The sequence below is a fragment of the Onychostruthus taczanowskii genome, unplaced genomic scaffold, assembly GCF_017590055.1.
Source record: "Onychostruthus taczanowskii isolate IOZ18803 unplaced genomic scaffold, ASM1759005v1 scaffold10, whole genome shotgun sequence".
Taxonomy (NCBI): Eukaryota; Metazoa; Chordata; class Aves; order Passeriformes; family Passeridae; genus Onychostruthus; species Onychostruthus taczanowskii.
In genome coordinates this window covers 14,531,656-14,559,493 of record NW_024496526.1, presented here as the reverse complement: position 1 = coordinate 14,559,493, position 27,838 = coordinate 14,531,656, and the positions used below count along the sequence as shown (strand labels likewise).

The 27,838-nt window shown below is 39.4% G+C and overlaps 1 protein-coding gene across 9 annotated transcripts in view; it reads left to right on the top strand.

Annotated features, from left to right (window-relative positions):
• Positions 1 to 27,838, top strand: part of GTDC1 (glycosyltransferase like domain containing 1) — a 198,734-nt gene that overhangs the window by 18,167 nt on the left and 152,729 nt on the right. For all 9 annotated transcript variants that reach the window (XR_005952874.1, XM_041407329.1, XM_041407357.1 and 6 more), the window contains exon 3: positions 3,292 to 3,480. The gene's annotated coding sequence lies outside the window, so the exon portion shown is untranslated. The remainder of the gene's footprint in view (positions 1 to 3,291; positions 3,481 to 27,838) is intronic.

The window sequence follows — 27,838 nt, the reverse complement described above, 5'->3', positions numbered from 1 at the left end:
TGTTAATGCCCAGGTTCATACTGCGAATTACGTGTGTAATATTGTGTCCAGTGGGATCCTGTATCACAGAATTTGCATAGTTATAGTGCTGGTGACATCGTATCTCATACAAAGAACCCAGGGACCTGATACAATATCAGTAAAACTGTCTCCTAGGTATGATTCAAACAGTTTTATTAGCAACATATGGGGTATGAAGGAGCCACAGAGGGTAGTTTTGAGTGTAAGGGTGCTGGCCTATCTTTTTCAGCTTGTAATTATATCAGTCCTCTTCTATGGCATTATTTGTTGCTGCTCTGGGATTGCAGAAAAAATAACTACTAATATGATGACACAAAGGATCAGAATAAATTATAATTGTTGACTTTACAAGAAATTCATTGGCAAAAAGGCTTACTGTCCAAAGCTTGGATGTCATTTCTGGTGCAGCTTCAGAGCTAAGCCACTGCATTAAATAATATAGTTTTGAAAGTGTTAGGGTTTTCTGGCAACCTTATCCTGCTGTATTGGATGCTTTTGTGATCTGACAGATAGAAGGAAGAAACTTTTTGGCTGCATTTTGATTTTTAATCTTAAGCTAAAGAAGTGCATTTTGTTTAATTGATAGTGGGATACTGAACTCTTGTTCCCCAAATGGAACATATTCTAATTAATCATCTTGAAATAAAGAGTTCATAATTTAAATTATGACATTAAAAACTTGCGAAAATATAATTAGAAAATTACAGTAGTGCTCTGTTTAGTTGGACTTCTTAAAGTCATGAAATATAAAAAAATAACTTCTGAATGTTGTAAAAACGATAAAAGTTTGGGGTTTAATGTTTCTGCCAGTTGGCTGAAGAGCCATAGTGTGTATGTAGCTATTAAAGAAAAATAGTATTCGACTACTTCCCAGATATTTTTTTAAATCTGTGTGTTTTAAAATACTGGGCTGAGCAACTTCTCTGCACAAGAGCCTGTGTAGGGAATTGAGACTGTTATTTGGACTTTAGTCAGAGTTACTTCTGAACATTTTTATTTCTCATTGAGGTTCAGCATGGAACAAACAGTCTGGGGGCCTCTGTGCTTCTTCACTGATGTGGAAGCATCTTTTCATCTACTTGTTTCCAGTCCATAATCTGTTGATCTTACTGTGGCTGTAATAATACAATAAATATATAATTTTATCTGGAAGGGATCCTTAGAATTGGTCATCCCTTGTTTTGAGATAGGATGAAACTTTTTTGAATCATTCCTGACTTAATTGCACATTAAACAAGATAGTAATAAAAAAAGAAATCTAATTTATAATTTAATTGCTAAACTTCATTCTTAGAGTTCAAGCTCTCTGCTGACACTTCATAGTTTATGTGAGCTTTTCTGACTTCCAAAAACTTTTGAAGATAATTGCAGGTGGTTGAGGTACTATTTTAACTTGTTCCCACAGTATTCAAGAGTAAAAGACCTCAGACTTTGCCAGTTTGTATTTGTTTTGAAAAATATCCTCTCATCCTGTATCTGCTTTATCTCTTTGGCTGCTTCTACTGGAAGCTCTCACAAATTTGCTGCTGTTGAGAATCTCAAGTTCTGTGAAAACTGAAGTAAAATGGTAGTAAGCCTTGTAATTTTGAGAAGTAAGTAGAAACATGTAGTGAGACTTGTGATTGAGAAGTGGGCAGATGTCAGCTTGTAGGTGCATAAACATCACAATCTTCTGATCTTTAGTGCAGTTGTCCCCTGGCTCCAGCACAACCAGCTACAGGGTGAAATGGTCATTTCCAGTGTGCCTCAAAGTCAGTTTGCTCTTTAGACATCATTAAGCATAAACTTGTACTGTTTTAATGCAATTTTTTTTGGCCTTTTTAATGCCATTTTGCTTTTTTTCATATTTTTTCTTCTTTCCCATATCATTTGTTGTTTGGAATAGAAAGTTCACACCCACTTTGCTAAAGATGGTAAAGGAGTGATTTCTGAAAGTAACTATTAAATAAAAAAGTTATATAAACATATCTGGACATCACATCATAGGGACTTCAGAGCTGTCTCAGGAGCCTCTAGAGCCACTCATGTTAATTGTTGCATATCTTGTAAATGTGTTTATTTCAAAGTACTGGAAGCCTTCCAAGAAATTTCTGTATTTAAAAGGGCAAAAAGGATGTCACAGTGGATTTAGTCCAGGACAAAATAAAGTAAAGGTTAACTTGGACTTCCATCAGTGAAAGCTTAAAAGCTAAAAATAAAAATAAATGCTGGTCACTATGGTTTTGCGATAGAAGGATTTGTGAGACAAAGCTGATTTTTTTTTTTTATAGGATTGTGTGTCTGGCCTTTATTGCTATATTTAACTAATTTTTGAAGCATTAAATCTTTGCAATGCAGTATTTTGATATAAAAACTTAGGTTGTATGTAGCTGAGACAGAAAATGTTAAAAATGTCCTGTTGCTTAAAGTGTAACTTTTAATGAGATGAGAAAGGCCTGCACCTTGTGGTTCCCCAATGTGTTCATGGCCCACTTAATCAGCAGGTTCATTGTGATATAATTTTTGCTGCTTTATTTTTCAGAGGATGCAAAGAATCCTGGAGAAATACATCTGCAGTTAGTCACGTAGTTTAGTCATCAAAATACAGGAACACTGTAGTTGGGCCAGAAAACCTGGGTGGGAAACCCCACTGTGAGAATACAGGGGTGACACGAAGGGAGGCAGAGAGAGCTGGGACAGTTCAGCCTTGAGATGAGTGGGCTCAAGGGCACAAACTGAAATAGAGGAAATTCTGTTACAATGAGAAGTTTTTTTCTGTGAGTGGCCAAACACTGGAACAAATTGCCCTTGGAGGCTCCGTCTGTGGAGATACTCAGAACTGGAGGTGGTCCTGGGGACCCTTCTGTCTCTGGTTTGGGCAGAGGGTTTGGACTGGTCACTCTCTGGAGGCCCATGATTGTGGGAGCTCCTGTTGTTTGCCTTTATCTCATGTGTGATCTGTCTTCACAGACATTATTACTAAGGAAGGTATTTGGGATAAATATTTTTATGGTGTAATATTGGGCAGTATTGGGATGGATCTTGACAAAAATCACTGCATGCTTTGGGTTGGAAGAGACCTTAAAGGTTATCCAATTCCAACCCCCTGCCATGGGTGGGGACATCTTTCACTGGACCAAGTTGCTCCAAGCCCCATCCAGGGGCACTTCCAGGGATGGAGAGACTGCAACCCACCTGGGCAATGTTTAGCCTCTTCTTAGCCTAAAACAGTTGGGAAATTAGACCAGATGAGCTCAAATTCTTTTATTTTCTTCCTCCCACTCTATTTAGATTGAAGAATGCTGCTACTCTCAGGAAAATCGCACTTTGAAATCTGTCCATTGGACTGAAGCAGATAGGATGGGTTGGAAGAAACACTGCTCACCACTGAGATCCATAGCCAAGATTCCCAAACTGCTTTGGTGAAGACCTCTGAAGCAGCACCACCTGGTATTTTACTGCTGCCAGTTTTGAATGCAGGTAATAATGCTTCTGAAAAATATGATGTGTTTGTTAGATGAAAAGGGGAGAGAGGCTTGATGGATTTGGAATTCTTGGTCTTATTAGATGTCTACCACTGATTTTTTTCACTCTGCTTGCCCTGAAATGTTGGCATTGTTCACATTGTACTTCCAGTACATGGTAACTCTGACAAGGTTACAGGTTTTGGGAATCAAAGGAATCTTTCATTCAAGACACAATTAGCAACATGTTTCTCTTTTTCTCCTTTTCAATCAGAGCCTGGATTCATGTGGTTGTAGCAGAGAGGGGAGATGTGAAGATCATGAATGAAGTATGTCTGTTAACAATTAGGCTGCACCTGTACTTCAAGTAGACTGGCTTGATGTGGCTGAAAAGAGTGACAGACCTAAGTGAGAGCTGGGCCCTACAGCAAAATAGGAAGGGGTGACCAAAAATATTTGACCACTCAGATATATATTTATTTACCACCCTGCTGCCTCCCCCCAAAAAATCAACTTATGTTCAAACTAATGGTAGTCAGCAGTGAAGTGAGATTGTTATAGTTTTGGTGGGGAAAATTAGTTTCCTGTACACTGATAATTAATAAATTTGGTTTATCTTCAAGTTAAAATGACACTTCAACATAACTTCTGTGCATCTAAAACTGCCCTAAGCCTGGTCTGTTTAAGGAAACAAGCTGGTGTGACATAGGGTGTGTCAGTGCCATTCCTTCTCTTCTCCTCTTTCTTTTCCAGTAACTTCGAATTCATCAGGCAACCTGTACTGAATTTACCAGAAGAGTAGGTGCTACAGGAAATAACAGACTTTCAGCTACTCACATGAAATCCGTGCCAAGGACTCTATATTTTTAAACTGTGAATTCATTTATGATTAATGTTTTAATTATTTGTTTGTGTCCTAATTTCTGCCACGTTTCAAATTTAATTAAATTCGAGATAGAGGAGTAAGCAACAAAACTCCAGTCCCTTCCTTCTTTCTCAAATTGCTTACAACCACCACAATGCTTTCTCACCAGGGGATTTTGCCAGAGCTGTGATGCCTCTGAGGCTGCTTCTTGCTCAGAAGTAGTCTCATGAATTGCCCAGAGATGAAAGTCACATAACCATAAAGGAGCGTTGTGTTCTGGTGTGTGTCAGCTGGTGGAAGGGGACGGGTAGGACACCCCTGTCCGGGGCTGGGGACAAACAGCCTCATGTGGGGAGAGCAATGTCTTGGTCTCCCAAGCGGGAGAACTTGAAGTGATGAGAGAAAAAAAGAAATGCAGTTCACACAAATGTTACATATAGTGTAATTTTTTTTACCATAAACTGTAAAAATTTTTACCAAAAACTGTAAAAATTCTGTGTTTTGAATTCTTCCTAATGTGCAGCCATCTATGATTTGCATTATATAGGGTAAGGTTTTCAAAACTTTGTGTCTTTGAACTGCCATTCAAATGATTGAAACATTCAGGTGCCCAAGTCTCATTGCAACTCCATAGAGTTTTCACCACCTTCTTTGAAAATGGAGCTGGAAGTTACTTGGGTGTTTTTTTCTAGAATACTTTAATTATGCACAATTTCATCTGGTGTGGAGCACAGGGGAGGCACAGGCACTGAAATACCCTGAGCACAGACAAAGCAATCACAAGCCTGAAGGCAAATGGGTGTTTATTGGGGTGAGTGGAGATCAGATGGACACCACCAGTGCTGCCCTTGGAGGTGACCAACTTCCAGTGTCTCATTATTCCAGGTGTATCCTGGGTAGGTAAACACAACCTGTCCATCTGTGACTCATTTCACAGTTCAGTGTGCAGTTAAGTGACTCCATAAATGTTACTGATTTCCACATGCAGGCTTTGGCACCCAAGTGTTATCGTCAAGTGTAAAAAAATAGAGAGTTGGTGTCAGCCTACCTAATTTTTCAAAATTATTGGAGGCTTACAAATGATAAAGTTTAATTCAACACCAGGAAAGGAAGAAATTTTTCCCTGTGAGGGTGGCCACAGAAACTGTGGCTGCCCCTGGATCCCTGGAAGTGTCCAAGGCCAGGTTGGATAGGGTTTGGAGCAACCTGAGATAGTGGAAGGTGTCCCCTGCGTGTGGCAGGGCATTGGAACAAGCTGTTCTTGAAGGTCCCTTCCAGTCCAAATCATTCTGATATTCTGCAGTTTTGTATTGCTCTGTAGGTTGTTACCGCTAGTTATTTTCTTCTGAATTACGAAAACACAGCACTTTAAAATCTCAGGAATATGTCTTAGTGCAAAGCACAGCAATACCCTGAGTTGAAACAGCAGCAGTGAGGAAGGAGCACAGACACTTGAATCGTGTGGTTACTACTGTGAAGGTACCTCAGAGACTAAAACTAGAGCCCTTTCTCACGCTTTCCCCATGAAGAAAAGGCAAGTGCAGACCTTGAACTGGTACATGGTTTGTACTCATATCTGTTTATACGTATGCTGATAGGTTTTTTTTCTGACAACTTAAATTTGAATATTATCTGCTGGAAATTTCACAGGATTCCGGTAAACAGGTAATAATTATTTTTAGGTGATTTCCAGTGTAACAGTCATTAACTCACTGTTTCAGCTTAGTTGGTGACATTATCATCTTTTTTTTTTTCTTTGGTTAATGAGACAATGTTGGTGTGTAGTTACTCAGATGTTTACTGGGAAACAACAGCTGGATGGGTGCTAGCTGAAACCTGCCACTTCAGCTGGACCAGTGTGCTTGATAGGGCCCTGGTGTAGTCAGAATACATCTTGCAGAAGTAAATCTTAACATACCAATTTTCTGTCTTGTATATTTTATTGTTGGGGTTTGTTATTTTTTTTTTTTTTCATAAATATATTCTTAGAGCAGGGCAATTCTAAGCATGTCTTATGGGCATGCTTACAAACAATTTGAATATGTTGCTTAGGATGGGCTCAAAGATAGAGAAATGTGTGTTTTTATTTATATACAGCCCTTCACTTTAGGGATGTGTAACTTTTACTGGCTTACCTTTTAGCAGAGATAGAGAAATGTGTGTTTTTATTTATATACAGCCCTTCACTTTAGAGATGTTTAACTTTTACCTTTGGCTTACCTTTTAGCAAAATAAGGGTGTGGATCTGTAGGAAGCAGTGTTCTCACTGAGGTAGCCAGTGCAGAAGTCTTGATCCTGGCTCACCTGTAGCATCCAAGTTGTGGAATAAACCCTGGGTTTTAGAGTGGAGTAGTTCTGCAGCACTGAAGGAGCTTTCTAGGCCAACTGGTTCATCTCAGGTTAGAATGGAAACTAAAACCCCTGCCTGCATGTAGAGGGGGAAGCCTAAAGAGGAAATAATGACTTAAAATATGCTTTCATCGGCTGCACTGAAAGAAGATAAAGGTGGGGTGGTTTTTTTTTTTTTTAAACTTTTTAATCAGACAAGCTGTGTTTTGTCATGTAGTTTTTTTGGCAATTTAATTATGGCCTTAAAAACGCATAAATGACTGTACAGTCCTAAAAGCATTTGACAAAACCTAATTATGTGTTCTGTGGTCAGCAAAAACTTACTGGTTGAGGTTGCATGTTTTTAGTCTTTGAGGCTATTGGCAGCTGAAAGAGTTGTGTATTTCTATATCTTTTGTGAAGCTGTAATGAAAATGAAGTTATCATTGTGAAGCTTCCAGTTTTGACAGTGAGAATGGCCCTTCGATCTCCGAAGGCTGCTGGATTCTCCATATAAGTTGAAACCATAAACATTTTATGGCACAAGATGAGTTGCTGGGATTCAAACATAAATTTTAGAAAGAAAAAGAAAAGAGTCAATGCCTGCATCCGTGAATGTATTGAATTGCTGCAGTAAAGAAGAGCCATATGATATTTTGGTAACTTCTGGGCATTGGAAAATTATAGATTACAGGTGAATTGGACCTGCAGACATTCTGTGGGTAGGAATGACTTCATTTTAGTAAAACAGTGCTTTTTGTTCAGCTTGTCTTGTCCAGATTGCAGAAGAATTTTACCTGATTAAGTATTTCTATGTATTAGTCATTGTGGAAGGAGAATGGAGTCCATGACCAAGGGCCAAAACCACAGTCTGTAACTTTCTTTTTTGCCTAGAAGAGCATGCAGGGGAAAGAATATTTTCCTGTTCGTTCTTTGAAAATGCAAACAAAGGAGATTGACATCCTTTTACTCTTTCAGTCAAGTGTCACTCATCCTGAAGTTGTAATAATCAATTCAGAATGGCTACTTACACTTCTTTACAAAATTGGATGAAAGAGCTTTGCAGATAAGTTAAAGACCACAGGAAAAAAAATCTCATAACTTCATAACTTTAAACTGAATTACTTGTTTCTTTGAATTGCTTGTTTTTAGTCATGTTGCCATAGGTATCAAAGCAGAGAGCTATTATCATTCCTTTGTAAGGATTGCTGCTGTTTTATATTCACGTTGCAGCAGATCAAAGGATGGGTCTGCAGACGTGGAGGGGAAGGTGTGTTGTTTCAAAGATATGCAATCACACCTAGAGCGAGTTGGTCTAGGTACTGAGGATGTGCTGATGGCAGCAGCATTGTTTCATTCCTGAAAATCTTTATCTTAGGTGCTAAAGCTTTTGTCTGGGTTTTTTTTAATCTCTGATAGGTACTGAGGATGTGCTGATGGCAGCAGCATTGTTTCATTCCTGAAAATCTTCATCTTAGGTGAAGCTAAAAAAAGCTAAAGCTTTTTTCTGTTTTTTTTTTTTAATCTCTGCCAGATAAAACTTACTCAGATGCTGCTGCTCCCTACAATTACAGCTTTGTCTTGCTGTTTGGAAGGACCTGGCTTGTTACCTGCCACTGAGTGTTAATGGTACATCCTGCTCTTACTGATCTGTGTTCAGTCTGCTTCACCCAACATGATGTCTCCAGCTGAAGTGATTTGCAAAATACTATTGAAACTATTGCCCAGAGAAGCTGTGGCTACCCCATTCCTGGGATTGTCCAAGGCCAGGCTGGATGGAGCTCTGGGCAACCTGGGAGAGTGGAAGATGTCCCATGGCAGGGACATGGAATGAGATGACTTTTATGGTCCCTTCCAACCCAAAACTTTCTATGATTAGGGCTTTGATACCCTGGAAGAAATTTGAAGACCTGAACATCCTCAGAATGGGGGAATGTCCCAATAGTTTCTGCAGTGACTATAACCAGCTGTGCATCTCCATGTAAGCAGTGTACCAATTACTGTCAGTCTGTGAATTAAGGGGATGTTTTGGTTCAGACTTTGGGAAGACCTTAGAAGTACCTGATGTCTAATGGGGTGTAAGAGAGAGCTGGAGGGGAACTTTGGACAAGGGCCTGGAGTGGTAGAACAAGAGGGAGGGGCTTCACGGAGGGGAACTTTGGACAAGGGCCTGGAGTGGCAGAACAAGAGGGAAGGGCTTCACGTGGGCAAAGGGCAGGGTTAGATGGGATATAAGACAGAAATTCCTCCCTGTGAGGGTAGTGAGGCCCTGGAACAGGCTGCCCAGAGAAGTTGTGGCTGCACCTGGAAGTGTCCAAGGCCAGGTTGAATGGAGCTTTGAGCAACCTGGTGTAGTGAAAGGTGTGCCAGCCTATGGCAAGAGATTTGGAACAAGATGATCTTTAAAGTCCATTTCCACCCAAACCACTCTGTGATGAAAGAATAAATAGAAAAATTTAATTTTGGCATCAAAGATAACGTAACAAGTGTTATTGCAACACATACTGAGAAGTTTTGGCTTAACTTTGTGCATAACTTCATACATGTGACTGCCAGTAATTTGAGTGTGAGCCACTCATGTGCCTGATGCTGCTCCCCATCACGAAGTGATTGTTTTATTTATTTTTCAATAAGTGCATCTAGTCAAGTAATAGAAGCACAACCTAAACGAGCAGAGCCCCCAGCTCATTCTTGCAAGCAGAGCTGTTGAAACCTGCAGATATTCCTGTACCAAACCCAGGGTATTTGGGAATGATTATTATTGTTTTTACACTTGTATCTTTTTGTACTGTTTTTATTTAGTGTCATTTCAGTAAGTAACAGTTGAGTTTAATCCTAACTTGAAAGACCTGCTTTAAAGCTGCATGCAGTGACTGATTTTCTTTTGAAGACTTGAATCTATTTACAGAATCTCACTACAGTTTTTAACTAACTTCTTTGCAATGTTTTCTTTCAACTTTGGAAATTCATTAGCTGTAACACCACGTGTAAAATGTCTTCAGTCTTTGAACTGATGTTTTATTTAGAAGCCTGGCATATCTGTGAATCTAAATTAAAAACAAAAAGCCATTTAGTGAGGAAATAGTTAATAACAAAACATTACAAATAGTTTTTTGTAACAGCCTCTGAAGAGGCTGTTAGTTTGCTCAGAAAGTTTTCATTTTCTATAATTTGCTGCCTCATTATTTGTAATAGTGAAACTGCTCCTTACCAATCCTGCCAATCCCTTATATGAAGAAATGAAAGTGTTGTTGGCAGTGCTGGGTGGAAAATACTGAGTTAGGTTTACTGGGCCATATTCTGCATTGAAGTGAAAATGTGAGAACCCAGACTGTTGCCTGGAGTGATCATTTCCACAGGATTGCAAACAGGATTCTTAGTATCTTTTTGGAATGGCTGAGACTCTCCAAAGCTTATGACTAAATTTACCTCAAACCTTGATGTCAGCTGGCCCAAAATTGGAGTGAAAGAACCTGGAGGTGAGTATTCAGAGCGTCTCCAGGAGCTGCACTGGTGGTGCTGGTGAATAGCGTTCTCTCCCCAGTTGTGTTTTGGGGTAGTTTTTGTTCTGTTATTTCAAGATAGAGATTTTGGTAGTCACTAAACTCATCATGGATGGTTGAACTTAAGAATCTTCTTGTTTGAGTAGTTATGCTTTACATACTTTTTCCAGTCCCAAAATACCTGCTGCTTTAGTGCCATCAATGCATAAACTCATAGTGGATAAATTTTAAGGTGAATTTGTTTTTAATCAGTCATTAAAAAAACATCAGGAAGATGTTTTAAAAAGTTAAGTAGTGTATGTAAAAAGTTGCTAACTTACTCTTTTTTCTTGTTTTCTAAAGCATCAACATTTCTGTCAAAAAATTGTGTGCTAAGTAACAGGTGAAGCAGCTCTCCTACAAGGAAAGGCTGACAGAATTAGGATTCTTCAGCCTGGAAAAGAGAAACTTCAGGGTGCTATAATTGTGAACTTCCAGTATCTGAATGGAACTTGCAAAATGGAGAGAGACTATTTGTGTGGCCATGGAGTGACCAAGGGAGAATGGATTCACACTGATAGAGGACAGAGTGAGATGGGATATTGGGAAGGAATTCCTCCCTGTGAGGGTGGGGAGGCCCTGGCACAAGGTGCCCAGAGAAGCTGTGGCTGCTCCATGCCTGGAAGTGTCCAAGGCCAGGTTGGACAAGTCTTGGAGCAACCTGGGATAGTGGAAGGTGTCCCTGCCCATGGCAGGGGGGTGAGACTGGATGAGCTTTAAGGTCCCTTCCAACCCAAACCACTCTATGGTTTTGTTGGAACTATTACAGTGAATGATATAAAATGACTGTTTGCAAGTCACATACGTTTTGTAACTGCTGCTTCTTCCTAAGCAACATATTTCAGAAGGTTCAGTGTGTTCTCTTTGAATATAAAGCAGTTTGGTAACACTGGATATGCTTTAGAGAACAGCAGAGAGTTGTTATATTGAAAGACTTGAAGAGGCAATACATTAGGCTAAAAGCAGTGGCAGTACCTGCAGAGCTCACTGTACGTGCCCTTAAGCAAAAGATAATAATTAGTTGGTTGTATTCCGCTGCAAACCTGCCCAAGTGTCGATGTTTATGAATTGCAAAGATCACCAGCTCGAGCTCTGAGCTGCCAGAATTGTTTATGCCCTTTCAATTTTTAATGTACCTGTAAGATGCTTTGATGAGGGCTTTTAATCCAAAGGGATTTGCATGCCATAATCATACCTCTGGTGATTCCAGCACAAAAGTGAGGCTAGTTCCTCAAAATATTGTGAGTGCTAACTTCCACTTCAGTATTAATAATGAACATTAAGAACATCTCCGAAAAAAATCTTCATATTTTGTTGGCCAAACAGGATTTGCTTGCTTGTGGGATGATGGTCATTAAAAGTGGTGAAGTATCTGCTGTTGAGTAGCCTGAGGAGTGAGAAGTTGCTCACAGCTTGGGGATACCTGCTTTGCTAATTAGTTCATACACATTCAGGTCGGGCAATTTGCACTTCAGTCAAAAGGAAATATTTGACTAGAATTGACTTTCCTTGGCGTTGTGGTACAGTAGGTGCTGCTGCTCTCTTCCCTAAAACCACAGGTATAAGAATTTTGATTTAAATAAAAATAAAATGTAAATGATAATAGCAAGTTTACACAGAATAGGAGTATTTTTTAATGTACAATTTGTAATACATTTAAAAATATAGTTTCTACACACATATATATAATTGTTGAATTTTTATTGTGTGTATTTTAACACACATATACTTAGGCTCCTTAAAGTTTTACTATTTTTTTATTTCAGAAGTCTCAGTGTTTCATTGCATATTCCTGTAAATACAGCAAAACTAGTAAAAAATAAGATAAAAAATAGGTCTGACCCTCCTTGTGCCAAATATTCTATGTTTGATGGAGATGTGGTGAGCTGGTGGGTGACCTTGGATTAGCTGAATTTGAGGGGAAAGAAGTAAAATTGTGTTTTCTTTTTTTTCAACTGGAAGATGTTAACATGAAATCTTAATATGAAAGCTGCTTGAGTTATCAGGTTTGACTTCTGCTTAGCAAAAGAACCATAAATTTCCACTTGGGGATGGAAGGAAATAACGTAACTATTAGTATTAATAACAATTATTTTCCAATCACAGAATTACAAACTTTTTTGGGTTGAAAGGAACCTTAAAGACCTTCTAGTTGGTTTTGGCGAGTTTAAATAAAACATTAGGGGGAAAAAAAGATTATTTGAGTATATATTACCTTAACCATATTTAAGCCAATTTAAATCTGAGCTATCTCCACTGAAGGATAAGAGTGGGAGGAGTTTTTCACCAGGCAAGGCAAAATATCAAAATGACAAATTACAGTAGCTGGGCTGAGGAGGTACAGCTAATTCCTGAGCTGCAGAGCAGGTCTCTAAAAGCTGTGGTAAAACTATTCCAAATCTAAATGCAGCTGGTAGTATTTAGGTATAATTCCATTAGTTGTCATGGCTCTGTTCAGGAGATCCCATTGTGCCAGTGTGGGACAGTGCTGGTGGCTTCATGTGGAGTGTGAATATAAAGCTGGAACATGTATGTTCATCATCTTATATAAAACATGCATATGCATATAATACTTGTTTATAAACACCAGCTGGGTAACAGAGTATTATTATGCAATGGCTATTATATAATATCTCAAAATATGTAATACAGATTATTCCATGTGAGCCCAGTCCTGGGAGCTCTCATGTGAGTAGGTGCAGCTTGAGGGAGGCTGGCAGAAGCAGACCTGGTGTATTTTTTAGAAGCCTTTGGTTAACAGCAGCTCCATGTTTCAGCCATGTGCTTTTCTGGAAAACAGCCTTTTCTTAGAAAATTTTAAGCCAAGTGGCATTTTACCTTCAGTTCTGTAGCAGATAAGAATTTTTAGATTGCAAGAGATAATGTGTCATGTGTTGGTAGCCTCCATCACAGTTTCTTAGTAAATCTCCTCTAGCAGGTTTTGCAAAGCATTAGTTACGATCCATTAATGTAAAATGAGTTAATTTAACTTCAGATATTTCTTGAATGATGGTGTGAGCAGAATCTCTCATCATGGACTTTCTTCCACTACTTACCTGTTTCTGGTTCTTCAGGTAAAATAAAGTTACTCCTCTGCTCTAATAACTCTACAGAATTCACAACTTGTTTTTTAAATTACCTCTTTTCAAATATAGCTACTTATTTTCTGAACACTTAAACAGAGGGCAGTAAAGTGATTTAATTGTAAAATGCAGCCCTGTGTAATACCTTATATTTATTTTACTGATCATGTAATGTAGGTGCAGCTGGGATAATTTGCTAGGTTGGTGAAAACTGAAGGATCTCTGTAAGAAAAACATCTTTTTGTAGCATAAACTAGTACATAAAGTTGTACATAAAGTTAATACATAAAGTTAGTACGTTCTGGCAAAAAAAATTGCCTTACTGTTGTAATTTAATTGAAATTATATGTACAATCCCAGTAACCTTTAGGCAGAAATAAATAAAATCTACAAGTAAAAAGGTTTACACATGCAAAATATAAATTCTGTGGACATAACTGATGCATTGAAGAGCCTGAACAGCAGTTGTCAGAATTCTGTAAGAAAATGATTCCTCAGAGTTGTGAAACATGAAGAGAAGCTCTTGTGGAATCCCACCTAAACCCTGTAAACAGGGCATTTTTTTTCTTCTCCAGGAGGTAAGCATTTGCTGCAGAGTGTTACTACTTCTGTGATAGTTGATTCATCCCTTTGCTATGCAAATTTTAAGTATACAAGGATTCAGTACTTTTATTTAAGAAATATGCCTGCAGGCTGTATTGGTAGGCTTTAGGGAGATATCTGGTTTGGTGTGAAATAAATAGTTGTTCAAAGATCACATGAATTTATGTCTTAGAAGATGAAAAGTGGCGCTGTGAGCATTTTGAGAGCACCTCCCCCTATACCCAGCACGTGAGCTCACCCCTTGGTTTTGGTTTTTCAAAGAAATCTCACCAACCTCTTGGAAAATCAGAGCAGCAATTTGGCACTTTAGAAATGCAGGAATTAAGGCTTGACTTTGAGACACCCCAAACTCTGGGGGTTTGATCCTTGGAGTAAATCCTTGCTGGTCCTGGTCGAAGGAGTAGTTGCCTTTGCTCCAGCTTCTGTCTTCAGCCCATTTGAGGACTCAGCTTTTAATGAAGGGGTTTAAATGCCATGTTTCAGGTTTATGTGCTGGTTGTAGGCATCCAAGTCTGCATATTTTGAGTAAAACAGGAGGAAAAAAAACCAAACCTGAAAGCGTTGAATGAGAGACAGCTTTGCTATTTACAGTTGGTGTTGAAGATCTTCATCTTGCTGAGGAGGGCAAAGCATTTACTTAGAAGTTATTTGCTGCCTAATATGAGCCACATTTTAATACACAATTACAAAGTTGTAATAGAAATTTAATAAAAATTAGGTTGTAAATCAGCTATTTGATTAATCCCAGCCCCTTTTTATTCTGTTACTGTCAAAAATATTAGTCAACTCCTCCATACAGTGTGAAATTCACTCTTGGTGCAGTTTTACTGTCCTTTCTCTCACCCGGGATCTTTTTTCTGAAGTATTTTCTTTTCTGCTGCAGAGGAACAGCATGTTTGGGTAATATTTATTTCGTGTGAATAACTTTATCTTAATTTATATGACTGTAGTGAGGACTTTTATGCCTTAATGATCTAAACAAAAGACATTAACTTGGTTATAACCCTTTGGTATAGATGATTGCTACTTCTGACTTAAAATGTAAATCAGCCCAGAGGTATAAATGCCTGAACTTGTGTATTGTGTGCATACTCAGGTAATAGTCACTGAAACTAAAAATTCTGATGCTTGTCTACATGACAAAGTCATTACAGTGATTTAAAGAGTTGATGGAAATAAATGGCTCTTCTCTAGGTGAGGTGGCAGCAGCCTTTCCTCGTGTGCCTCCTTGTGTCTCCTTTTCCCTACCTCCCTGAAATGTACTTCCTCAACTTTGTCATTTTTAATTCTGTCCTATTGTTTCCAATGAGAGGGATTAGTAAAGATAAATTTTAGCTTTCCTAGCATTAACTTTAGCTTGTATCTGTCACACGTTTCCTAGCTAAACTAAATACTGCATTTCTTTTCCTACTGTCACACTCCATTTGAAAGAACCAGTCTACCTAGAGCTAGGTACTGGGTTTTTAATAAGGAAAAATGATTAATAGTTGTATATTTTCAGAAGTTCAATATATATTTTTTATACTGCTAGCTGTTCCTGATTGTCAGTGGCCATGGGAACAGTGCAGAGCTGAGGGCCCCCGTGTCTGGTGTTGCTTGGTGGAGGTACAGCTGCCAACCCAATGGCCTGAATGACCTCACCTGGCTGCTGGGAACTTCCAGATAGTGCCAATTAGGCATGGAAGCAATTAAAATAATGTACTTGGCACTGGTAAGGCCACATTTCAAACACTATGTTCAGTTTTGGGCCCCTCATGACAAGGACATTGAGGGGCTGGAGTGTGTCCAGAGGGAAGGAATGGAATTGGGGAAGAGTCTGGAGCACATGTCTGAGGAGCAGCTGGGGGGCTCAGCCTGGACAAAAGTCATAAATTGGTTGGACACACTTTTCACCAGCTTTTATTTAAAACAAAAGAAAAATTATTGACATGGAAATACATCACCAAACAATATGAAGGGAACTTAACCTGTGTGTCCTGGCCAGTCAGGATCTGTGATACTGCATTTTTCTGTTTCCAAAAAGGCAGTGTGTTTATTATTTGTAGAGAGGAAGAGCAGAAAATGGTATTTTATAGAAAAGCTGCCTGTCTGCATCATGGCCTGTACATATGTGAGAACTGATGTTTTCTGCTGTTGCTTTAGATTTTTCTATAGCACCTGCATGCTCAATTTGCTTTCCCACCTTCTGATTTCACCTGTTCTGACAAAGAGTACACAGATAATTGTTAACATAGAAATTAGCACAATATTTAGATGTGCTTTTTTTTTCCCGAATTTGACAAAATTGCTACATATTTACATATTCAGGTTTTCTTAGGTAGTGATTTCCTCCTGCATGTTGGTAATACTCTTACAGCGACAGTGCTTTGAACTGTCACTTCATCCCACTTGAAGTTAATTACTCGAAAACTGGGGGGGGGTTTATATTTTTTTTCAACCAGTTTCCTATCAGGCATCTCCCTCTGTTGAGGATGTCACTGTGAGGTAGGAATAAGTGCAGTAAAGTGAAGAGCAGAGCAGTTGAGCCTTTGATCATGTGGAAATGTGAGCGTGTGTCGGAGTTTGCAGCGGCGCGTCCCCACCGGCTGCACGAGGCTTACGCCGCCGTGTTCCCCGGGTCCCTGGCTTGGGGAGATTTGGGAAGTCCTTAGCAGGCTTGGCAGTAAAACCCAAATATCCTCTCAAGCCCCAGAGTGCTTTAAGTCTTTGCTCAGACTGCTTAGTAGGCACAGAAGGAGGGAGATAATATATTTTTAGCTTTCAAATTCAAAGAAACCTTTCAATTAAAGGAATTCTTGACAATTTTAAATGTTCTGTTCTTGCTGTGTTTGTACCAGATGATGAGGAATGGGATGGTTTTGATTTTTTTTCTTTTGGAGTGGAGGAAAACCTATCCTCTTTAATTTATATTGTGGCAGTTTAAAGCATCAAATGGCATACTCTGTATTTCCTGTTCTCTGTAGTTTCTTTGAAAGAATTAGAAAAACAGGCCTCTTATCCTGTGGTGTTGTGAGTAGGACACTGAATATACCAGGAATTTAGATATCAGAAGGTTGCTTTCAAAACAATTACAGAGGATGATCAGATTTTTGTGATTTCATATCTCACTACCTGCAAAGTCATACACATTATGTGAGGATTTTTCCTGCTATTGGGGGCAATGAAACACACAGCTTGAAATAGAATATACCAGGAATTTAGATATCAGAAGGTTGCTTTCAAAACAGTTACAGAGGATGATCAGATTTGTGATTTCATATCTCACTACTTGCAAAGTCATACAGGTCATGTGAGGATTTTTCCTGCTGTTGGGGGCAATGAAACACACAACTTGAAATAGTTATATATATGTGTGTGTGTGTCTATGTGTGTGTGGTTTTGGTTTTTTAAAAGAGAAAATAAGTGTCACAGCAAATAGTTTTATATATATATATGTGTGTGTGTGTGGTTTTGGTTTTTTTTAAGAGAAAATAAGTGTCACAGTTCAAGAGAGAAATCTATAATGTGAAAGAACATGGGATCATAGGGTAATTAAGATTGGAACTGTTCTTTGGAGGCCGCCTAGTCCAACCTCCTGCTCAGGGCAGAGTTGGCTGTGAGCCTGTGATACCTATATCCGAGAGTATGTAATCGTGGAATACTTGAGTATTGCATGGTCTCTTTGGAGTGTCTGCATTTCATCTAGTGCAACTTTCTAGTTCACGTTGGGGGATCTGCCCACAAGGTTGCATTTGTATTTTAAAATGTGCCTTACAAAGGCTTCAGGTGATTTTTTTTTTTTTTTCCTCAGGATTTGGGTTCTGTGTGATCATAATTCAGGCCAATACAGAGTGAAGCAAGTATCTCCTTGGACTGTGTTTTGGGATTAGATGTAAAATGGAGAAGTATGTATATTTTTCTTTGATGCCAACAATGCCTTCCTTTTTCTGTAAAGAATTATTAAGTTTAATGGTTACTATGAAATACTTGTGTCTCCATTCTGCAAAGAATCGAAAGAGATCTTTTTTCCTATTGGCATTTGAAAAGCAGAAAAAAGTGACTACTACAACAGAATTTTATTAATGAATGATTTACACTGGTTCCAGCTGTGACCATGTGATTAGCCCTTCGCTGAGCAACAATGGGTATTTTCTTTCTGCTTTTATTTAATTTCCAAGAATGTGTCATCTGTTACGTTAACTGCTGCCAGTATACCCCGTATAAACTGGTATTTTTTATTTCCCTGAAGCATAAGATGAATACCCACCCATATCCTTCTGGAACTAGAGTTTAAAATGAATTGGGAATTTTATTGACTATATCTGATTCAGCAAGCCAAAACCATAAAAGTTAAAATATTTATTAAATGCGCTAGACTGTAAGATGCCTTGCTCCCTGGTAGTGCAAAAGATAGATATTTTCACTTTTAAAATTCTATCTTAATATTTTATTACAGCAATACAACGTGTTATAGAGGTGGACAAGCCTGCAGATTGAAATGTGGATAGTCCAGATTGTTCCTTTCCCTCGACCATATGGTGTAGTTCTAAAAGCCTTTTGTACGCTGTCTGTTCAGTTAATTGTAAACTCTGTCTTTAACGTACCTTAAAAATGAGATATATGTGAACTAAAAGTCAGCATATCCTCTGGTAAGCAAAGTTTGCTCAAATAAATCTAAATTCACAGTCCTGGTCTCTTGGTAGATTTTCTTTCTGAGTGAATTTGAAAGTCTTTCGCCGTTTCTTGGTAACGAACGTGAAGCCTGTGTGTGTGGAGAGACAGGTTTTTCCATTTCCTCCTCGGGAAGGGGGGGAGATTTGAGGATATAATGAACATTTCATAATATTTTTGCTTGGCAGACAGCTCTGCCAGTGGGTGATGTGCAGGAACATCGAAGATTTCTGACAGATGGATGGTAGGACTGCTAATACACCTACACACGCTTCGGCGTCTGATGTTCCCGGTGTTGCTCTGATGCCCAAGAACCTCGTGCTCGCGCTTTGGTCTGGTGGTGCTCAGTGAGGGGCTTCAGAAGAGCAGAACCAAGCTTCACTCGAAATTTTCATACACCACAGAGAGGGGTAATTTATTATATTCCTCACAAAGCATTTATTGTGGAGGCAAATGGGTTTTTAACGCAATAAAGAGTTAAAAAATTAATTGTTAGAGAGTTTCAGAAGCAATTTTATCTTCTGTTCTTTCACCATAAACTATTTGGAAAGAGTGACTGTTCAGAATGCAGATAGGGTTGATATATCTAAAGGGGAGAACACAAAAGAGTAGGAGTCTCACTGAAACTAATTTTCTGTGGGTTCTAACCTGATTTTAAGCATTGGAGGGTGTTTGCTTGGTGGCAGTTGGTGTGGCTTTGGAGATGAGAATCCACCAAAATTAAAAAATAAAAAAAAAATAAAAAAGGAAAAGCCAAAACATTGGGAATCAAACAAAAAGTAAATGACAGTAATGGAGAGTGAGATTAATGTGCTGAGAGGCCTCTCATAATGAGACTTACTGATCTCTGCTGCATATCTGAAGTTTTTGCAGGATTTCAGATGGTTCTCTCAGTGGCTGAATGCAGAGGAATTGGTAACCTTAGTGGATATTAAAAAGAAAAACTACAACTTTTTGTGCCTGCAGAGGTTAAATAATGCCTGACTTTTGTGCATGGAGAAATGGTGAAAATTTTAACAAGTCATCTCAAAATGGAAACAAGTAGCAACAAATAGCATATTTATTTCTTTCCAGTATGCTTGTTCTGAAATAATGTAAAAATTGTGAATTTAAATAATATGGTGGGAGCTAAGCAGCAAAAAGCTGTTGGAAAATTGTATATTTTTCTTAAACTGGTTTTCCATGCTCCTTGACCTAGAGAATCACAGAATGGTTTGATTTGGAAGGGACATCCCATTCCAGCCCCCTGCTACGGGCAGGGACACCTACTATCCCAGTGTGCTCTAAGCCTTGTTCAGCCTGGCCTTGGACACTTCCAGGGATCCAGAGGCAGCCACAGCTTCTCTGGGAATCTGTGCCAGGATCTCCCCACCTTCACAGGGAGGAATTCCTTCCCAATATCCCATCTAACCCTGCCTTCTGTCCGTGTGAAGCCATTCCCCTTTGTCCCGTCCCTCCATCCCTTGTTCCAAGTCCCTCTCCAGCTCTCTTGGAGCCCCTTTAAGCACTGGAAGGGGCTCTGAGCTCTCTCCTGAGCCTTTTCCTCCCAAGGCTGAACACCCCCAGCTCTCTCAGGCTGTCAGGATAAAATACTTTGTATGGCAGGTTCTTCTGAAAGGGCACCTTTAAGGGGAGATGAAAAAGGAGCGGATGGGGTTTGTGTGCTGCAGAGGCAGATACAGATCCTGCTCAGCTGCAGTGTGTCTGGAGGGATGCTGTATCCACTGACCAGCAAAATCCCATGAAACAAGTAGCATTTGGTACTTTTCTGGCTGTAGCATGAAATCAGTGGGAGCAAGAAAGTGTCTGTGGGCAGAGCTTCTGCGTCTTGCAATTCAAGTAGTTCAGAAGCTTTAAAGTGCAAGAAATCACATGTAATGCTTAAAGAATCCAGCTGTAATTTTGAGAGCTGAAGGAGAAAACAGTGGCTGAACATTTATTGCAGCCTCCATATGATGAGAAAAAGTTCTCAGAACCTGCAAGATGCTGCTTGCAGTGTATATGAATAACAGAGCTACCTATTTTTACTGTGCACTGGCAAGTGTAGGCTCACTTCATTAGAGCAAGCAGTACAAACAAGATGTGCTAGCTTGTGTGGTTTAAAAAGAAGGTCTTTAACGTTTCATGCTGATTCTAAAATAAGAGAAATCAAGTCATAGAAAAATCATATGACTTCAAAAACATTTTACTGTTGTTTTATCAAAAATTCTTTTATCAACTTGTATTTTAATGAGTTTCTATAACTTCGATTGTCTCCATGTCCATTCAGAAACATTTATTGTGCCACCTTAGTTTACAAAACATAAGAGATTGCCTCTTTTATGGAGGACAGATTTGTTAAATTTGTGAAAATAGGGAAGTAAAACTAGACAAGGCAATTAGACAAGGAAAAATAAGGCAAGAGAACTGTGTAGCTTTTGCTTCTGAAACACTGACTATATTCAAACTGGAAGTTTTCTAGTGAGGAATATGGCAGAATGGGCAAAGAGAAGAGTGTTTGATATTGTGGACTGTCAGATGGAGGATGTGTTTCCACACAGGTTGGAAGTGAGACTAGTTTGAGACAGGAAAAATTGATGTGTGACCCATCAAGATAATAGTTGATGTGCTGCTTGTAAGTTAATCCTGTGTAGATTTTGTTTTATCATTAAAAAATTTAAAGAAGGAAAAGGTGATGTAGGACTTAGGAAAGTACGACATGAAGTAATGAGAAAAGAAGCTAAGAGAATAGGGAAAAAATAGAAATTGTTAAGAAGCATAAGTGAAAAGAGGAAATCAGGGATTCAGTTTTTTGAGAAACAATTCATATGGTTTCAAGAAGTGTGGATTTTCCTTTTGAAGATGGAATTCATCAGCTACCCAGATGAAGAGGATACAATTGTGTCTCATTTTCATAATGAAATAATGGAAGTACAATCTGGGTAAAAGATGTATTTGTCTGTATTTTCTTAGAAGGGATGATGCTAACGATAAATTAATGCTGTTTTTCAGAATATTTTTCTCACGTGTGGCACAGTGTCAAGTAAAGTCCTGCTGGTTTGAAAGAGAATGTGTGTGGTGGTGGCTGAGAGTAGGGACATACAAGTCACTGCTCGTTTCTTCTGCGCTTGGTTTTTTACTGTAAAACTACTTGGGAAATGGTGCAAATCACAATTTTTAATTCGGGTTTTCTCATCTGTAAAGCAGAGATAACAATACCTACCTACCTCACAGGAGTGTGGTGAGGTTTAATTAATGTTTGTTAAGCTCTTCAGCATTTTTGGATAAAAGCAGATAAATTAAACCTCTTGTTGTTAATAATGGGAAAACCCCAGGCAGAAGGTGTAGTGTGATTTTGGGGTTGGAGGGAGGAGATAGAATAATTACAGTTTGTTGTTTCAAGCATATTTACACAGAACAATTGACAATGTTTGGTTAGAAGTTACATTATTAGTTCTGTGTAAGAATCCAAGCTTTTTCTTACAAATTGCTGGTAATTTGAGCTTTTATACAGTGTTTTGTTTTGTTTTAGAATCATAATGTGGTTTAGGTTGTGAGGGACCTTAAAAGTGATGTAGTTTCAACCCCCTGCCATGGGCAGGGATACCTTCCACTATCCCAGATTGCTCCAAGCCCCATCCAGGCTGGCCGTGGACACTTCAAGGCTTGGGACATGTTAATACAGATTAGGACTCCTTTTGCTTTGCAAAGTTGAATAAATCATCTATATTCAATTTTTGCTTCCACTGTAAGGTAAAGGCCTTATAGTCTGGCTGTATATGTGCACAAAATCAAAGCAAGTATTTCTCTGTCATCAAACGCTGTGTCAAGGTTTCCAGGACTGAAGTGTAGTATTTAGAGGCTGTGGGCTTTGGAATAACAAGTCAGTAGGCAACAGTAGTAAGAAACACATGAAGTTCTATGTATGCATGAATGTGTCTCTGCTGTGTAATTTAAGCAACCCTGTAATATGGTCAGGAGGCAATTTTTTTTTGAGAAAATCATTGACAAAAGTAATTGAGTGAAATAGGGTTGAGTGATAAAAAAAATCAGTGGGGGATTAACCTTGCTAAAGCTTGTTTCTGAAGCTTTTTTCCCTATTCAGATAGGATATAGTCAGAGTAACCATTCTAGTTACAGTCAAAGGAAACGCTGTGTGTATTCCCCAGCACGTTTCTTAGAATCCTGTGTGCCTGTAGACGCCAACTTCACAAATGTAGTGGTGTGTCAGCAACATCCCAGGTGTCATTATAAATGCCAGCAGTATGTAAGTGGTATTTGTAAATAAGCCCGAACAAGTGAAATGGTCTGTGTTAGTCAACCATTCTGCACCTTGGATACACTGAAGGCTGATGCTTGGTTGAGTAGCTAAACTAAATATCAAGTGGTGTTACACAGCTTGAAAAGAAACTCGGCTCTAAAGAGAAAAAGCAGACTTTTTTCTAAGTCATTCTGTTAATGCCCAAGAAGATGTTTCCGTGAGTGTTAAGAAACCAACTGTCTATAGACTCTGGGAAAAATGGTTTATGGATCTCTCTTGCCCATGCTCATTCAGAGCTTCAATGGGGAGGCAGTGCTGCAGCTCTGAAGAGTAGCTTGAATCATCTTGCATGAATATTGCTCTCTCCAAGGATATTGGCATGCAAAACAGATTCTGTTCATCTTAGAGGATGCTGAATGCACCTCACACATGGCTTCATAACCACTTTGAGATGAGCAGGCAGACTTTGGATTACGTTCTTGTCAGTGGAAGCAAGTGTGTGCGATCAATGCAGATAGGTGGAAATAATTCCCTTTTCTCAAAGCATTTGCATGGTATTGCTTATTTTGGGTACCCCATCTGTGTTTTTTTCCACATGTATATTTTCTGAAGGGAACTTATTATTTTCTTTCTTGCCCTTTCCTCTCCCTTGTAATTATATTTTATCTTCAGTGGTCAGAGGGGGAGTGTGTCTGCCAGATTTATTTCTGCCTTAAATGTGGGGCTAAATCCCAGTTTCATAAGCACCTTCAAGTATCTACTGCTTACAAAGCTTTGTAGGATTAGTCTCTGCTTAAACACTGATGGGAAAATGGGATCTGAAAATATTCAGAAAGATCTGCATCATTCATTCTGTACTAAGGCCTCTGTAACACCTCTCTTGGCTTCCGATGCACTTAATGAAAGTGATTTTTGAAAATCACAGCATAAATAGGTGTTTTAAACATAGGTTTAATGTTATCTCTATAACCAAAGCACCTCCAAATCTGTAGTCTAACCTTACTCTCTTGTCAGTCTGAAGCCATTCCCTGAGTCCAGTCCCTCCAGACCCATGTCCCAAGAACCTCTGCTGCTCTCCTGAAGGCCGTTTAGGCACCAAAAGGGCTCTGAGCTCTCCCTGGAGCCTTCTCTTCTCCAGGTGAACACCCCCAGCTCTCCCAGCCTGGATCCAGAGCTGAGGGGCTCCAGCCCTTGAAACATCCTCATGAACTCCTTTGGATCAGCTCAAACAGGTCCATGTTTGAGCGGATAATAATAATTAAATAAGTAAAATAACCAGAAGTTTCAGCTGCAGCATTGCTGTGAGCCTGACTGCACGTGGAGCGCTGTTGTGAGGTAATGCTACGCTGATTACAGAGGTTTTTTCAAACTGTCCATAGGCTGTTGTTCTCCAGGCCTCCAAGAGCTGCTTGTGGCTGCTGTGAATGCTTAACTGGGGGTATTGCCAAAAATTTCCCAATGGCCAGAGTAACTGCACAACTCTCTTTAGTAGGAGTCAGAACAGATCTTTAACTTGCTGGCAAAGGCTGTGATATTTGTGACTTTGAAATGAAGAAGTGGGAATATTAAGCACAGACCTTGCGTGTGTGAGGTGTGAGCGGTTTTTGCGTTGCCTTGTAATGGTATTTCTGGGATTTTTATCAGCAGTGTCAGCAAGAGTACCTACTAATAGCCAGCTGAACTTTAAATAATTTGAATCTTCCAGTAATGACCTTAAAATAGTTCCTTCAGCTCTGAGCCCTGCAGTGAATATGTTTTGTTCTCTGCTCCCCTGTAGTCATGGCCATTATAAACCAACTTAATGTTCCTGAACTCCCTATCCTGGAAGTGTTCAAGGCCAGGCGGGGTGGGGTGTGGAGCTGTCTGCTCTAGTGTAAGGTGTCCTTGCCTGCAGGGTTGGAACAAGATAACTTTTAAGGTCTCTTAAAACCCAAACTATTCAGTGATTATTTGTGTTGTACCAATGTGTGGGAGGAGTGTTCCAGGTTCTGTAGGTTCTGAGGTGGTACAAGTGGAAGGAGCTGGTAAGTGACAGCATAATTTTGGTTTTGTTGAGCAGGATGTTTTATTTTGAGAATTTTCAGGTTTTGTGAGTGTGGCCAGTTGCTCGAGCACAGTAAATTGTTTTCAGACAGGTGCAGAAATGATTCCCAAGTGTGACCCTAAAGCTGAAAACCTAAGTGACTTGTAGTGATACATTCATGATTTATAATGAAGTCAAATTTAAAAAAAATCCCTGTTTTTAATTATTTTTGTTAACGACTACAGTGCAGTTTGTGGGTTATAGCCAGATTTTCTTATGTGCAATAAAAGCCAAGTTTTTAAGGCCCAGGCTTTTTTGAGCATGATGATTTTAATGGCACTTTTCAGCCATCTGAGAAACTTCAAGGAAAAAATTTACATCTTGATGTCCTCTCCGAGTGTCCTTGCCTTGCTTTATCTGTGGCACTGTTAAAAAGGGCCACGCACTTGTTTCATGTCTGTTAGGGTCTCCCCCAGACATGAATATTTATTCGCTTTGCAGTATCTGTTTTGAAAACATCAGCTCAGAACCTAAACTTGTTTACAAAACAACCAAAATAACCTTCCAAAACAGATTGTTTTGAGATGCTTGTGTATCGCTTTTATTCATGGAAAACAAATATTTCCTGCAATGCTCACCATTTCAATTGGCAGATGATACCAGACATGTTTATTTAACTCGTGTCAGTGTTTTTCAGCTTTCTGCAATGTGTGTATCCATAGATACTTCCCAGTGGAGGAGGCAGACCCCTTAACTTTCTGATACTTGTGAAGTAAAATAAAATGTATGAATATGCTTTTCTTCGTTGCTTTAAGCCAATCCTTGAAGTAATTTGCAAGCTCTGCACACAAGAGGATGGAAACAAATGACTTAAGTCATTAAATTTGCTATTCTTGGGTCAGCATAGATGCTGGGGAACAGTTGCAGTGAGCTGTCAGAAAGCATTTTGGCCAGAATCTGGAGCCTTTAATATTTCTAGAGCCCTTTCAGAGGGCTTAGTCAAAGCCTGGTAGGGAAATTATTTACAGGAAACAGGGTGCTGTACCACTAAATCAAATTGGCAATTCCTATTGTGCTGGATTTATAAATTGATGTGGGTAACATGTCATCTGCATGTCAAGTTGGAAATAAGATATAAATATTGTTAACATGGAAAAATATGTTTAGTGCTGTATGAAGCCTTCATTCAGTATTGTGTGATGTTTGCTATTGACTCTGAGAGCTTTTGAGGGGTTTCTAAAAGCCATAATGTGGTGCTGGCTGCACAGAAGTTAATGAGAGGTATTTCTGTTCTCATGGCTTTGTAGCATGAAGCCCTGGTTCAGCTCTCTCCTGAGCTGAAGAGAGTTGGGCAAGTGAAAGACCAAAAAATATCATCTGTTGAATTTTAGTACTTAATATTTAAAATTGAGGGCTTTTTTTTTTTTTTTTTTTTTTTTTTTTTTCCAGGTAACATTTCAGCCTTGAAGTTACTTAGAGTATCATACCCACACCGCTGTAGGGACCCGGTACTTAAATGTTTAGTCTCATAAACACACAATAACTTGATCATTTATTATCTTCCCTTGATGAAGGATTTAGTAGGTTACCAAAATCCTCATGATTGCACTTTTTGTGTTCCTTTAGTTGCAGTCTTAAGGTGAAAAACATGGCAGGTACATTTGGCTCCCCTTTTGAAGTCCATTTTCCATCATGGTTGAAATAAATTTTGAAGTCATCTTACTGACTTCTCTTGTGAACTTTGCAACATGGCAGGTACATTTGGCTCCCCTTTTGAAGTCCATTTTCCATCGTGGTTGAAATAAATTTTGTAGTAATCTTAGCTGACTTCTCTTGTGAACTTTGCACCACAGAATGGTTTGTGTTGAAGGAGACCTTTCAGCTCATCCAGTTCCCACCCCCTGCCATGGGTAGGACACTTTCCACTATCCTAGCCCCATCCAACCTGGCCTTGGACACTTCCAGGGATCCAGGGGCAGCCACAGCTGCTCTGGGCACCCTGTGCCAGGCCCTCACCACCCTCACAGGGGAGAATTTTGTCCTCATATCTCATCTAACCCTCTCAGTGTGAATCTGTTCCTTGTGTCCTGTCCCTCCATCCCTTGTCCCCAGTCCCTTTCCAGTTCTCCTGGAGCCCCTTTAAGCTCTGGCAGGGACTCTGAGCTCTCCCTGGAGCCTTCTCTCCTCCAGGTGAGCACCCCCAGCTCTCCCAGCTTGCTTTACCAAGTCCACGTCTCTTGTAGTGAGGACCCCTGAGCTGGATGCAGCTCTGCAGTTGGGATCTCATGGGAGCAGAGAGGCAGAATCCCCTCCCTCGACCTCCTGCCCCCATGGCTTTGGATACAGCCCTGAACAGAGTCGGCTTTCTGGCCACCTGCCCTCAGAATTGCTCCTCTGTGTGGAACCCTCCCTGATTTCACAGTTGAACTCCATTTGACAGTAGATCTCATTGCATCCTTTTTGTGGACTCAAGGTGTGACTGAAGATGCAGATCCTTTCATCACATATTTAAAGGGATACCTTCTGACTGCAAAAGAAATCTGGCTTGTGCCCACTCAAGTGTTGCTGCCAAACATCTCAGGCTATCAAGCCTAATGTTTAAATTAACTCTTACAATTCCAGCTTTTGTACAAGAACAGTTTAATTCCTCAATCCCAAGTTCTGTTGACACAAGAGTGATTTGGTCTTCATTTAGCATTTTGCTACTGCAAATTTTCTGGGGAAAAAAACTCAAAACTTTTAGATGTGGGTTGATCTTTATTACCTCACAGAGTGACTAATGATGGCTTCTAGCAAATGCTTTGTCTTTTAATCAATTGGCTAATATGCACTGTAGGCTGTGACTTTCAAATAAAATTAGTTAAAGTATTTGTGACTTTTTAAAAATGAATACATATGCTCTTTAAACTGGCCATGAATGTGCATTGTAATTCTTACCTTCTGTACAGAAACTGGTCTGAAGCTCAGAGCGTGTGGAGCACATTTCTCATCATATTCCTAATAAATTGGAGGAATTTCAAAATGCCAGCCCATTATTACC